Consider the following 15236-nt stretch of genomic DNA (forward strand, 5'->3'; position numbering starts at 1 on the left):
TATTTATTTTCATTATTATTATTATTATTACATGGTTTTGTCATTTTGTTACTTTTGTTTTTATTTATATTATGTATTTATTTAAAAAAAAAACGCGCAGCATGAAGGCTGCGTTTTTGCCGCAGCTTGCAAGTGAACTTTGGGGAGCTCCTTAGCTGCAAATTTCAGAAGAGTGGTTGAGGATTTAGGGTTGGACGTCTGATATAAATAGCAAAAGAAAAGGCAGCCGCAAGGGGGAGGGAGGATAGAAAGGATAGAAAACAGACGGCAAAAGGTTTGAGAAGGAAGGAGAGTTTTGGAGAAAGGGGGGAAGATAGAGAGCGACGACCGCAAAAAAAAATCTGAAAAACAACAAGAGAAAACAGAAACTAGAGAGAATGGGCATCAAGTGACGGCTGCAAAACTTAAGAAAAAACAGAGGAAGGAAATAGAGGAGCTGGGTTTCGGGCAAACGGAGAAGATCGAGAACATCCAAAACTTTCGCCGACAAGTGCTTCATCAAGGTCATAGCAGTTTCGAGGAGTTCAATCGTTTCAAGCTCAAGCGTTTTACACAGCAGTTGTTTAGGGCTCCCAAGGTAACAACTTGCTTATCCTCTTCCGCCTGCACACCCCCTCTGTAATCAAAATCTGGGCTACTTGATTTTTGTTCTCAGTCTTGCGGTTATTTTATTTTATTTTCATGCGCTGATTGACTTCAATATGGGTATCATGTGGTAGCATCTAGGCTTTGCATTAGCGTGCATTCCCAAGACTGTTTGCATAGGAGTTATCTCTGTTTTCTCTTAGCCAGCAACAAACCCATGTTGTCTCTGGTTTCTTGAGTTGATGCTGGTTCAAATTTTCGATGTTTTTGACTCTGCCATGTTGCTCGTTTGCTAAGATAGGATGCAGTAGAAGTCTAAAAGATGAGTATGTTTAAGAACAGGGGTTTAGGATTTTCTATGATGGTTAACCAATGAATCCATGAGATTTGTTTGAGTCTTAGTTTGGTTATGTTTGTGTATGAAAGATTGCTGCAACAGGTTCGAAATTCTGTTTTTATAGCAGCAGTTTTTGAGGGAAAAAATCAATCTTTTAGGCTGAGAAGGTTTTCCAGAATGGCCTAAATTACCTATGGGGTTTTGTTTGTTGTTTCATGGTGTCCCGTGTGTGTGCTTGCTGCCACTTCGAGTAGCAAGGTGTGGTGTACCATTAAACTGCCTCAAGCAGCTGAAGGCCTGCGGCAGCCATGATTTTCTTTCTTTTCTTTATTGTTCAAGTTTTGGTTTTACATGTTATGTTATCTTTAGTGTTCGGTTGACATTGTTGTTCTGTTTGGTTGAGATTTTAGCTGTGTTTGGGATGGAAAACTTGCATTGAAAAAATTTCAGAAAATCTGCATCATATTGCTGAAAGCCTTTGTTGCAGAAAGGTTATTTTCTTAGTAGCTTGCGTGGAGTTGGCATGAGAATCTTTCTCATTCTGTTTTTACCATTCCCTTGTATGCATGATAAGCTTGATAAGAACTTGAGGTTGGGTTTGTGGTTTGAGATGGTTGTATGAATCTGCCATGCTATGTGCCGAAGCTCAAAAGCATTGTTTGCTGAAGCTCCCAAACCATTTTGCATGAAATTTTCCCAGCATTTGCATGTTTTCCCTGCTATTTTTTGGGTTGTTTGAATCTTGAAATTGTATGTCATGAGGCTTAGATTAGTTTTGTGATGTTTGGTTGAAAGGTCTTGATCAAATTTGGTGCTTTTGGAATATGAAATCCAAGTTTGGAAGTAAAATGCAGCGCACATTCATGTTGTTTGTAGAAGTTTTCAGCTGCAGAAATTGTCTTCCTACGTAGCTGCATGAATTTGCATGTAAAAATATTCTAAAATTTGCACTTTAACCCCTCAAGTTCCCCTTTGTTTCACTATGACCCAACCAATTGAATAATCTCTTCATTTTGGTCCTTGGTAATTTTAATTTTACAGCTTTATTGCTTGTTTGCTTCAATTAACTACTATGCTTTGTTTAAATTGCTTTTAATTCATGATTTTAAGAGCCTTACGACCATGTGAGCCCGTGTTTGCATGTTTCCTTTAATTTCTCAAATAAATTGGTACCTTGACCATTTCTTTTATTTTGGAGGATAAATAAGTGATTTCACTCCATTTAGAGCATCAATTCAAGGGGGCGGTATAATTTCTTTTATCCCTCTTTGTGTCTCTCCTATGTGACTCAACGTGCTAAGTGAATTGCATGTCTACTTTGCTTTCCTAGCTTTTCTTTAATTCCTTTTATTTATGTCATTTACTTTTTGTTTTCATTAAATTATTCTTTTAATGGGGTATGTGTACACCTCTTGGCTTGTAATAGATAGGGCTGTGGCGAGCAATTTGGTCCATTTTCCCTTTCCCTTTTTGTTTTAGTTAGTGAATGTAATAGGTTCATTAGCTTGATTGCATGCTTAGTTGCTACGTGTTAATTTGCTTTGTTAGGGCCTTGCATCTAGTCGAGCATGCTAAATGTTACGTGCTACGTGTTTATGAGTATTTGGTATGTCTACTTGCTTTCCATAGTGTGGATGAATGGAATGGATGAATGTACGTTTCCACTAGTCCAACGCTAGTCGGAATTCATAAAATGGGTTAGTCCAACGCTAGACCCTTAGGGATTTCTCCTCGTTAGTACATGTTTGCATGTTCATTACATGTCATGCATTCTTTAGTTTTATCATTTTGCATGCCCCTCGAACCCCTTTTCCCTCCATTTTAGGATTTTTGCATTTCATGCTAGTTATAGGGTTCATTTGCTTGAGAGTCCCCTTAAATATGGGATATAGACGAGTGTGGCTTTTTCTAAGCCTTAGCACGCTTGTATTCCCTCTATAAAAGGGCAAATTGAGTCACGATTTAGGTCTCCCCGTACCCAATATGCATACATTCCCTAGGATCATGCATCCACTCTACCATTTTATACTCTTATCACACTTTCATTTTTTTCCTCCCATTTTGCACAAGTGCACCTTTATGTTTCTTCACTTGCACACGAACACTTTTATCATCACTTGCACACATGCACTTCATATTATCATTTCACATACCATACCTTGCCCCACTCACGTGCACACTTTCATTTACATATTTATTGTTTTTTATTACTTTTTCAAACTCATGCCTTCACATTGCATACATGCATTCCATTCATTTGCATCCCACTCGCGTTATTCGTGACTTCTTCAAAGGATCGTTATTGGGTTTCACGATTAATGTGATTGGCACCACTCAACCTTTGAAGAGAAATTTCCCCCAATACCCCTAGACCTAGGGTTTGCATTCATGTAGTGCATCCAAATGTAATAAATTCTTTGGTTAAAACAAGAAAATCTTTGATTAAATCATGCAACTAGCCTTGGCTAGGTCAAAGGGGTGCCTTGGATTTTATCCTTGCCTTCCCCTTTGTCAAATGTGACTCCCGAACCTTTTTTCTTTGGTTTACGTGGATTAGGAGTCGTTTAAAAGGGGTTTCTTACTACTTTTTCCTATTTTTCCTTTAAAAATTCATTTTTTGGTGACTTGGTACACCTTAACTCATTACCAAGTGGCGACTCCAATTCTTCATTTCAAAAACCCTTTTTAAACTATAATTTTGGGTCAAATCATCGCATTCTCAAACCCTATTTAGACCCATTTTTCACAAATTGAATCAAAAAATACATTTTTTAAACCCTTTATTTATTTATCAAAAATGGGGCGTGACAATGAGGAAGAAGAAAAGGGAAGAAGAAGAAGAGGAAAGAAAAAAGAAAAAAGAAAGGGAAAGAAATAGAAAAAGGGAAAAAGAAAAAAATGGGTTTGTTTCTTTTAATCTACTTTTTTTTTTGTCAAATTTCAACTTCTATAAATATATAACTGATTACAGCTGAGACTGCACAGCAGATTTACAAAAGACTAGCAACTGCCAGGAAGTCATTGTGGGCTTCTCTATTAAGCCACTGTAAGCACAAATTTTGTTGCCTAAAATAAAAGACAAGAAAACTTGCACAAATATCAAATATATTAAATCAAAAAATAAGTGGGTTACAATCTCTGAAAATTCTTGAATCAAAGAATTTAATTCCCTGATTCTTTTCTTCGAATAGCTTCAATTAAAGGGCCGAAAAGACTTGTTCTTCAATCGAAAAGGTGTTTCCTACAATTTCGGCATAGAAAACGATTGATTTAATGATGGCGTCAAACACTTGGAACTTCAAGTCTTCAACACTGATAGCAGGAGGATTTGTTTGACTTAATTTAGACTTGGATTTGAGGAAGAAAGCTCTTAAGAGAATTTGACAGAGTTTCTCCGAATGTTAGGGATTTTCTCATGTCTTTGCCTTGAGGGAAGACCTTTATTTATAGCCAAAATATGTAGGCTAAGTCTTCAAGAAAACCCTCAGAATCTTCCTGTATTTTGGATCACTTGTTACTCAAGAAATCCATTTAACTTGGGCTTAAATAATGGGCCAACCCAAATAGTCCATTGTGAATTAATAAATCAATTAATTCACTTCAACTTAAATGGGCATTACAAATTTAATTTGATTTAATAGCCCATATAATACTGACCCAATTTGCAAGTTCAAAACATAATGAACTTTTATCATTTAACTTAATTTAATCAAGATCAATTTAATTTAAATAAATCTTGACTAAATAAATTAAATAAATTTTCTTTGTCTACAAATGCCCCCACTTCAAGACTTGGTGTGGCATTGCTTGACAATTGCCAAAACGAGGCTTGAAGTTAACCTTGATTTCTTCTTTTTTTTTTTTTATTCAGCAACTTGGATTCCCATTGACACCAAATCCAATATTTAAGTTGCCAAATCTTGAATGGAGCATCAGTAGGAAGCTTAGCATTGCAATTGCCACAAACGGTCACATGCACAAACTTTTTAGTATCTTAACCATAGTTGCTTTGGAATTTGAACCAAAGCTACTAAAATGGAGATTGCATCACCTCGGTGGTTTGGCAATTGCCAAAACCAATTGCATTGTCCAAAATATACTCAAGGTCCATTGGTGCGACTTACAAGAACAATGGCAGCCAAGCAACTTTGGAAATAACCAATTTACCTTGACCTTGCAATTACCAAAATGTCATTGCTTCCTAAAGTTCATGCGAGCAGCTTTTGGAAGTAGTAATAACCGAGAAATCATAGCAATAGCCAAATACTCCAAGTTTCTAGAACACCAGCCATTAATATAGTATTCTCTCCTTGCAAACAGACCTGTGCCTTCCTCTTCCATATGGAGTTGCAGCTTTACTCCATACAATGAATAGGTAATTGCCGAAACCAATGTCTTGACAATATGGAATTTCTCGAATTTCGATAGCTTCCTAAACTGACTTCCAGTTTTTGAAATTGATTTTAGGAACCAAATTCATGTGATTCCAAAAAGTTAAATGGTAATCACTGAATTTAGTAGCTGCCCGAAATTTAACACTTCTTAAAATGATTCATCCAAGCACCTCTGACTGCCGAATTTCAAGAGCTTCCTAAACCGACTTTCAGCTTTTGAAGTTAATCTTAGGAACCAAATCCATGTGATTCCAAAAAATTAAATGGTAATCACTAAATTTAATAGCTGGCCAAAATTTAAAACTTCTTAAAACGATTCATCCAAGCACCTTATAAAAGCTGCACAAGACATGTTTTTGTCTTGAAGCTGTGACAAACATCTTTACTGAAAACTACCACAATATTTGAGAAAGAAACCTGTTTCACACGTGCACCCTGAAGGTAATCATCTTTACTGCCTTTTGACAACCACATGTTGGTCGAGTAACAGATGTCCGCCAAATTTCATTGTGATCTGTCAAAACTTGATTTATTTCCACCTTGGAAAGAGAAAAAAATATTTTCTTTTTTTTTGAGTTTTTTTTTATTTTTTTTTATTTTTTTTTTATTTTTTTTGCTTTTCATGTCAATTTAATTGATAACTGACATAAAGTGCTCACCAACACATGCATTGCGACTTTCTTGGAAATGCATTCTTCTTATGAGTTTTTTTTTCTTTTTTTTTTTGTTGCAGCTTGTATTGACACCCATTGAAGCGGGTTGACGTTTCAATTGTGTTTGACACTTTATAGCTCGTGGAATTCAAAACACTAAGGTAACTCACATGCCTCATAATTTTTACTTCTTGTCAATGCCAATTTTTTTTGTGATATGAAAGGAGGATCCCTTGCGATAACATACACGGTGGACCCTCACTTTGAAGAAGGTGTAACCGTAAACTCCCACGAGAGCCCATAATGGCTTGAGGAGTACAAAACTGATGTGAGACGGATCTAGACGAACACCAAGTTGGGATGATTTGCGGAACTTTGACCCTTCTAGAATCACGAGCCACGAACTAAGGAGATTCCTTAACCCACGACTAGCCACTTTAGTGAACCAAAAGTATAGATAGAAGAACGCCACAATCAAGGAGACTACTTGATTGATAAGTTCGTTGAACAACTTGAGATTGATTCTCAAGTATTCAAAGGAAATTCTCTTGAAGCAAGAGAGAGTGAATAAACTCACGAATATGTTATATAATCTGAATTCTGTCCTTTAATGAATGAAAACCTAGGCTATATATAGCCTTACAAGACAAAACCCTAACTCGGCTAGGCTAGGCCTTTGGTCCGATTCCACTACTCAAATCCACTATCTAATGGTCAGCTTATAATTGATCCAATGAAGGCTTTAAGCTGGCCCAACATAACCCAATAAAAGCTAATTAACAAACTTAAGTTATAGTGAGCCTAGACTCTATAAATCGGATCCAACTCAACATGAGGTCTTGGACCGAATTTATTCCTAGCAAATAAAATAGAAATCTAGAAAATAAACTACTAACTATTACTAAAAAATTCAATCTCTTGCAGCCCAAAACATGGCCCATAAGCGGCCCATATTTCGTATCATTCCCCTCCTCTTAAAAAAAGATTTGTCCTCAAATCGTGTTTGGAAATGAATTGTACTATAAGAGTTGGCAGTATGAAACTTCAAATCTCCACATATTGGCTCTCTTAGAATGGATGATACTTGCATACGTCGTGATTATTATAATTCGCTGCACATGTCTCTTGGTTAGCTTGAAAATGCTCACAATCCGCCATGGGCAACTCAAGGCTTTACTCCAACCACTCCAAAGCTCTCTAATCAGCATTGTGTCATGAATGGTCGAATTTGGACCTACACAATAAATCACACGATTAGGATTTGTAGGTATAAAATCACTTGACAGCTTACCATTCACATTCACAAGATAAGGATCTTCATAGTGGTGCTCAATCAGGTTAGAAAAGTCCCGGACATGATTTTGCAAAGTTACAAAATTCATTGCAAGTTGTTGTTGGTATGGCCTATCTTGCACAAATGGAGTAAGATTGAGATAGGCAGTTTCTGAACCTTCAAATTGAAGAATAAAATCAGCTTGTAAGGAATCAGAATTTGGACCAATGAGGAAAGAATTATCACTAACGAAATAAAAAGGAAGTTTATAACAAGTTTCAAGTGTAGAAACTCCCTTTGAAATTTCATTATTCCTCCCAACAAGCAATTCAGGCTCATGGTTGAAGTTGAACATCAATGGATGACAAAGGGATACAACACCTAAGATGCAAAATCCATGAAAAGTTTGATATTCACCAATGGATTTAGGCATAGAGCATGCCAAGATCAACTCAATTTTTCCTTGCTTAACCTGCATAAAAGTAGAAACACTAAACAAAGTAGAGTCAGGATCGTTAGAAAAAACATATGAGCTCACATCCTTTCTCACAATCAGCTTACTCTTAGAATTTTTAATCTCTTTTTCATGCTCAGTAGCTGACTTTTTCACCTCATTATTCTCAACCTCTTTCTCCATTTCAACTCCCTCGAATTTTACCTCTTCAGTCACAATTCTCTCCTCCAGCTCTTTCTTCATACTATAACGCTCATGCTCACTCTTCATGTATGCTAGATCAATACAAAGTTGTTTAGAGTTAAGCGACACAAGCCTGGTACGACGGCCATTAAATATGAAGGAATACTTATTAGTATATCCATCATATTTGACTTCTCGATTAAACATCCACCATTGTCCCAACAGTACATGCGTCACTTGAATGGGAACCACATCACACAACACCTCATCCACGTATTGACCAATACGAAAAGGAACAAGTGTGTGCTTAGTAATCCAAATATCACCACTATCACTTTGCAACTTGTAAGGTCGAAGATGATCAATGGTTGGAAGATTCAATTTCTCAACCAAGACAGTACTTGCGAGATTAACTTCACAACCCTTATCAATGGCTAAGCTGCAAACTTTATCCTTGATATGGCAACGTGTATAAAACCAATCATTTTTTTGAGCTTTGATGATTTCCAATTGCTCAGTTATCTCACGCAATGCCACAGTATTTACTCCTTTAGGCACAAGATGGTGAAGCTCCAGTTGAGCAGTCGTTTGTCTCATACTTTTATTACCTGCAAAACTCAACAAAAATTAGTAGAACAGTCCTCACTCGCTCCCTTACGTGTTTCACTCCTCTCGTGTTTTCACTCAAGTGTGTATGGCACTCTAATGCTCTCACCAATTCACTTCTCAAACCACTTGTTTGTTTCCTTTGAAGAAATCAGAAATTTTCTCAAGGAAGTTCAATCAAACTTTAATCAATATAGCTCCCAATTGTATCAAAGGAACAAGGAAACAAAAAGTAGAAATGGAAAGCTCAAGTAATGAATAAGGAATGGAAGAGGAAAAAATTGATGTACAAAGAAAAAGAAAGTCCAAGTACGATGATGGAGTTCCCAAGTGCTTTACTTAATTGCCCAATTGATTTTTGGAAACAGGTTAGGTGTTGGACTTATTTGGAAATTTCCTTAAAGTCGGCTAACCAAACAGAATTATTACCAAAATTTTTTCCAGATTCCCTCTCCAAAAACCTTCCAAAAATTTTCCAGATTCCCTCTCCAAAAACCTTCCTAAAGTCGGCTATAACAAATCAGAATTGTTCCCAAAAAATTCCAGATTTCCTTCTCTTTTGAAACCTTCCAAAGTCGGCTGCAAAACAGAATTTGGTAGCTTAAAAATTTCCAGATTTCTGCTCCTTTTAAACCTTCCAAAGTCGGCTGCAAAACAGAATTTGGTAGCTTCCTAACCGCTGATGAATTTCCAGATTTGTTACCTTATCAAATCAGAATTGCTTCCACGAAAATATTCCAGATTTCTTGTCTTCTTGAAGCCTTCAAAAAGTCGACTAGCCCTCACTAAAATTTCCTCTCTCCAGCCGCCCTTAGCTTGCCAACAATTCGGCCTTTCTCCTTCAAGACGCAACGCACAATTCTGTTCTCTCTTCCTTAGACAAGGCCACGGCAGTTTTGTTTCTTGTTTCAAGGAAATGGCTTGTCAAGACAACGAGAGTATTGTCACTCAAGAGTCCCCCAAGCGGCTTGCTCAAGAAATTCCCAAGAGATTTACTCCTAAACCAAGGAAGCCCCGTATGGATGCAAGAACGTACAAGAAACTTTTTATACGAAGGCAAGTGCAAGTTTTTAAGGCCCAAGATAATCAAGAACCTCAAGCAAGGGTTGTTCAAGTGATCAAGACGCAAGGTGTTCGAGACTTTCAAGAAGAGGTTGGACAGAATTTTTGAGTTTCTTTTCTTTTTTTTTTTCTTTTTTTTTTCTGGTGTAGTTTCTAGTTTGGTTTGGAACAAGGAGTAACAAGACAGCTTGGTCAATAAAATTTCGGCTTCTTTCTTTGTTGCTTGCTACCCGAATGCCTTTTCTCTTTTCTTCCTTCTTTTTTTTTGACTCTAAAACACACAATTACTCGGCTGTTTTTGGGTAAAATTCCAGAATGTTAATGTCAAACCAATGTTCTCCTTCAATCCTCCAACAACTATTAAGACATGTATCAAAGTTTCAAGACTTCAAGATTAGTTTCAAGAAACTCAAGAAACCCTAGATTATTGTAGTCCCCCTTCAAGATTCCAACCCCTAACAAGTTTAACCACAAAAATCAGTTTAGGAAATTAATGAAAACAACTTGGTGGAATAAACTAAAGTTTGGACAGATTCGGTAAGAAACTTGTGCCCAAGGAAACCCTAGTGGTTGGATTTTTTTTTTTTTTTTTTTTACTCTAAACCAACACAAAACTTTAAGAACAATATAACAAGACACCAAAATAAGAAAAGAAACACAAGTTATGAACAAAAGTTTTTTTTTTTTCGGGATGAACAGTGTCACTACAGTAGCGGTGAACAGTATCGCTACAGTGCGGCACGGTGAACAGTATCGCTACAGTAGCGATGAAACAGTACGATGCTACAGTACCCTTTTTTTTTTTTTTTTGTAATAACAATCGGACTTGACACAAAGGAAGACACGACCAGAATTGCAAAATAAAATTGACTAGAAAGCTTACGAACAAACTCAACGGGATATACTTGATGTCGTCGACTAGCTCTGGATACCAACTGATGTGAGACGGATCTAGACGAACACCAAGTTGGGATGATTTGCGGAACTTTGACCCTTCTAGAATCACGAGCCACGAACTAAGGAGATTCCTTAACCCACGACTAGCCACTTTAGTGAACCAAAAGTATAGATAGAAGAACGCCACAATCAAGGAGACTACTTGATTGATAAGTTCGTTGAACAACTTGAGATTGATTCTCAAGTATTCAAAGGAAATTCTCTTGATGCAAGAGAGAGTGAATAAACTCACGAATATGTTATATAATCTGAATTCTGTCCTTTAATGAATGAAAACCTAGGCTATATATAGCCTTACAAGACAAAACCCTAACTCGGCTAGGCTAGGCCTTTGGTCCGATTCCACTACTCAAATCCACTATCTAATGGTCAGCTTATAATTGATCCAATGAAGGCTTTAAGCTGGCCCAACATAACCCAATAAAAGCTAATTAACCAACTTAAGTTATAGTGAGCCTAGACTCTATAAATCGGATCCAACTCAACATGAGGTCTTGGACCGAATTTATTCCTAGCAAATAAAATAGAAATCTAGAAAATAAACTACTAACTATTACTAAAAGATTCAATCTCTTGCAGCCCAAAACATGGCCCATAAGCGGCCCATATTTCGTATCAAAAACAGATGGCGCAACCAAAACTTGAATACCGCAAACTCCCACGAGAGCCTATTATGGCTTAAGGAGTACAAAGAGATGGGCGGCCAAAATTTGAAGAATGCGCAACCACAAACTCCCACGAGAGCCTATTATGGCTTGAGGAGTACAAAGAGATGGTGCAGCCAAAATTTGAAAAAGGCGCAACCGCAAACTCCCACGAGAGTCTATTATGGCTTGAGGAGTACAAATGAAATAGCGCAACCAAAATTTGAAGAAGGCGCCACCGCAAACTCCCACGAGAGCCATATTATGGCTTGAGGAGTACATAAAGCATGAGACACGATTACCCACTTCAATAATGACTCACCCAAAATTCAAGAAACCTTTTACTATCTTCGATCATGCCATTTTAACCAAACTTTCTTTTTCCTTGCTTTTGTTGCAGGTTAACCTTAATACAATGGTGATGTTCAAGGAAGTCACATCTTCAAATGAAAAGTATCTCCTTATCGCTGACAGCGATGGCGACTCTGGTGACAAAGGAACGAAATTATTGGTGCATCCCCATATACTAGGAACTTACTCTGGTAAGTGACCTTCTCACCAGTACCCAGAATTGAAGGACTGGTCACTTGAACTTTCTCAAGATGACGGCACGAAAGTCCACTCCTTGAAATCCCTTATTCATAATAAGGAGCCAAGGATAACTCCCTTTCAAACCCTTGGCAGGCGGATCATAGACGGAGATGCACACTGGGTCCTTCCTTGCGACTCAATGGTGCATTCAGTTACATCGAGAATTACTGGGAGTGGTTGGAGGATATTCTCGGCAGGAGCAAACAAGTGCTCCATGAAAATTACTTGTTCGACGCCTTATATGCTTTACTTTTCACATATGATAGAAATCCCCATGTACTTAGAACATTCTGCGAGGCGTGGTGTCCAGACACTAATACCTTGCATATATCTGTCGGGGAATTATCTCTCTCACTTTGGGACCTGTACAAGTTATGAGGATTTCCAATCATCGGAGGTATTTATGAAGAGGTAATCCCATGCGCGGAGGAGCTAACTGGAGTAAATGAAAAGAAATTAAGGCATATTCCACAAAACTGTGAGTATTTGTTCGCAGCCTTACATCATTCAACATGGGGAATCCAACAAAGCTGGAGTTTCTGCTGCCCAATGGATTAAGTTCTGGTTTAAAGGCAAAACCAGGTACTCAAAGCCAAAGCAGAGAAGGATAAAGAGGGCATTTTGATACCATCCGGATGATGAAATTGGACAACCACGCAAATTTTCAAGTCAAGACAATGGCGTATTTGATACCATCAGAGTTAAACTTCACTTGCGGTAAGAGACCTATCTTGCAGCATTTATATCCTGCTGGCTCAGTGTCTTTGCTTTACCAGATGAGGACCTCCATTATATTAGACCATCTACTTTCAAAATGGCTAGTATGATGGTTGCCGGTCGTAAGACTTGCCTTGCTGTTCCTGTCCTGCTAAACATATATCATGGGCTCGATAAAATTTCAAACTCAGCTACCCCAAGGTGTGCACGTGCGGCTTTTCCGGTGCACTATGTATATGTTTGGTTAGCGAGTTATTTCTCTACCCATTATTCGACTCCAAATACCATGCCTAGACCCACTATGACCAACTATTCTGGAGAGGGTGGCGCACGATATTTTGATGAAAATAATGCTCGCGACCTCATTCATCAGGGAGACAAAGCAACTTGGGGAATCACTTCTCTTGTGAAGAATCGCAATGAACTTTTTATTGATAATAGCAAATTAGCGAATCTCGAACTAAGTTATTTTGTAAGCGCCTGCTCAAATTACTTAGTTTTGCATGTTGAAGGGGATTTTCTTGTTGAGCCATATATTCCATATAGATTCGCACGGCAATTCAGATTTTATCAAGTTCCTCCGCAGGAACTCGGGGCAAATGTTCGTTCCACAAATTATGACTTGAGTCGAATACTCTGGCGTACTGCCATTCGTAGTAAAACAGAGTCAAAGGTACTTTTTCCTAACTATTCATTGAATGCTAGCAAACACACATCTTCAGGTTTTCAAACATGGTGGGCTATGGTGCATGATGATCATCTCCTCAAAGAGCATGATGCTTTTATTAAGAGTGTCCAATCAAATGGGGAGCAGAAGAAGTCGAAAGGGAAGGAACTTGCAAACTTGAACAATCCTTCCAAGGTTGGCAATAGTCTTGAGATGAAGCAAAAGACTATGAGAAGTGAGAAGGAAATTTTGAAGAGTTCAAACAACAAGGCTACTACCCCTGAGAACCTTACTCCTAATGAAGAATTTTCGAAGGGTACTTCATTTCATCTTCCTTCAAACATTGTGAAGGCTATTGATCATGATTCTTGCAGTTCACATAAGAAGAAGCGGAGCGAGCCTTTTAATAAGGAGGATGAGCAATCTACCAGCATGGATCAGCATTGGAAATGCAAGAAGTCCAAGGTAATGACTCTCCCCTTTGATGATATTGGTTTAAATCCTAAAGAACTATTTAAAGACATTCCGGATATATCTGTGCCTGGTATAAGCCGTGCCAATACTGTAAGGACCCTCCTTGCCTTCTTTAATCTAGCATTTGAAATTTGCTTGTTAATTTCATATTCATGATTTGTCTCACAACATTTTCCCTACAGTTGGATGATCAAGACTTGATCTTCATTGATGATGGAGAACCAAGTCAAGTATCAGTTGAAGGACCTATTGCATTTGAACTTTTGGCCAAACAAGTGGTCAGTTCTACCCAACAAAAGAGTGCTAGTGAGAATTTCAAAAAGGCAGTAGAGGATGGAAATGTGATTCAGCAAATCATGCCACAGATGGCGGAGCATATGACTCCATCGGCCAAAAGAAAACTTAAAGTTTTTGATCCACCATCGTGGTCAAGGGCACCTCGAGTATCTGAATTTTGCCCCCAAAGCGTGATCTCAACATGTCGTCAAGACTATATCCAAATGTTGTGGAATAACTTGAGGGTGATGAAATCTCAAACAGCCTTGGAACGCCTGCCAGTTCTTGAAATGAAAGCCAACGAAATCATGGAGGAAATGCAAAACTTCAATGCCACGGATATCTCAAATTTGCAAGGCTTTTTAAAGGCTTTCTTTGCAAATGCAGCTCGTTACGTTGCAGTGAAATCTTCTCTTTCAAATAAAATTTCAGTTGAATCATATGATGAGTTGCTTTCTACGGCCACCCAACATCTTAGATATGCTCAGAGTAAGGAGAAACAACAAGTGGAGAAGATCTCAACGCACATGTTGAAACTTAAAGAGATTGATCGCGAGGAAGTAGAGTTGAGGAAGTGACTTGAGTTCTTGGATACTCACAGGAAGGAGACGCTTTCACTGCTACGAGAAGAGCAAGATGAGCTTACTCGAGTGCAAGGAGTGATGGTCGACTTATAAAATGAAGTTCGTAAGATTGAAAATTCCCCGCCTCTACTTACTGAGGAGAGTCAAACTTTGGACAAGATGCAAGCATTACTTGAAAACAACCGAAAGGAGCTATCATCATTTGAATTCTAGGAATAGTTACCATCTTTTACTTTGTTTCAAATTTCATCTTTTGTTAATTGCTCAAAGCATGTAGCTATGAGTACAAGCACTTCATAATGAAACTTGATTTTTTTTTCTTTTCATCACATTCTTGCAAACATCCTCGTCTTTATTTGCTCTTTCGATAGCCACCGTTTTAGGCTATCAATCATAGTATGAACAATTCCATCTTTGTATAATTTTGATTACACTTGAAAAGGTAATTATCCAAATAATTTGGTAATCTGAATAATATACTTTCAAGTATATGTCACAAAATAATTTGAACTGTCCTAAAGATGAACGTTCTCTTTTTTTTTATCAAAAGAATCATTCGAACAAAAACTTTAATTTTATAGGGTTGTAACTGAATTTAAAAGTTGCCCTCTAGCCTGCCTACGTATCCCAAAAGGGAATCAAGTCACACGTAATTCCTACCGTTCACAGTTTAAACTCTTGCGGGTCAGGAGTATCCTTTTGTTTACCACCTTAGATTTGGTGGAGTGTTTCAGCAGTTTAACCACGTACTACACTATTGGTGGTTGTTGTCCACAGTT

Source organism: Coffea arabica, chromosome 7c (assembly GCF_036785885.1).
Source record: "Coffea arabica cultivar ET-39 chromosome 7c, Coffea Arabica ET-39 HiFi, whole genome shotgun sequence".
Taxonomy (NCBI): domain Eukaryota; kingdom Viridiplantae; phylum Streptophyta; class Magnoliopsida; order Gentianales; family Rubiaceae; genus Coffea; species Coffea arabica.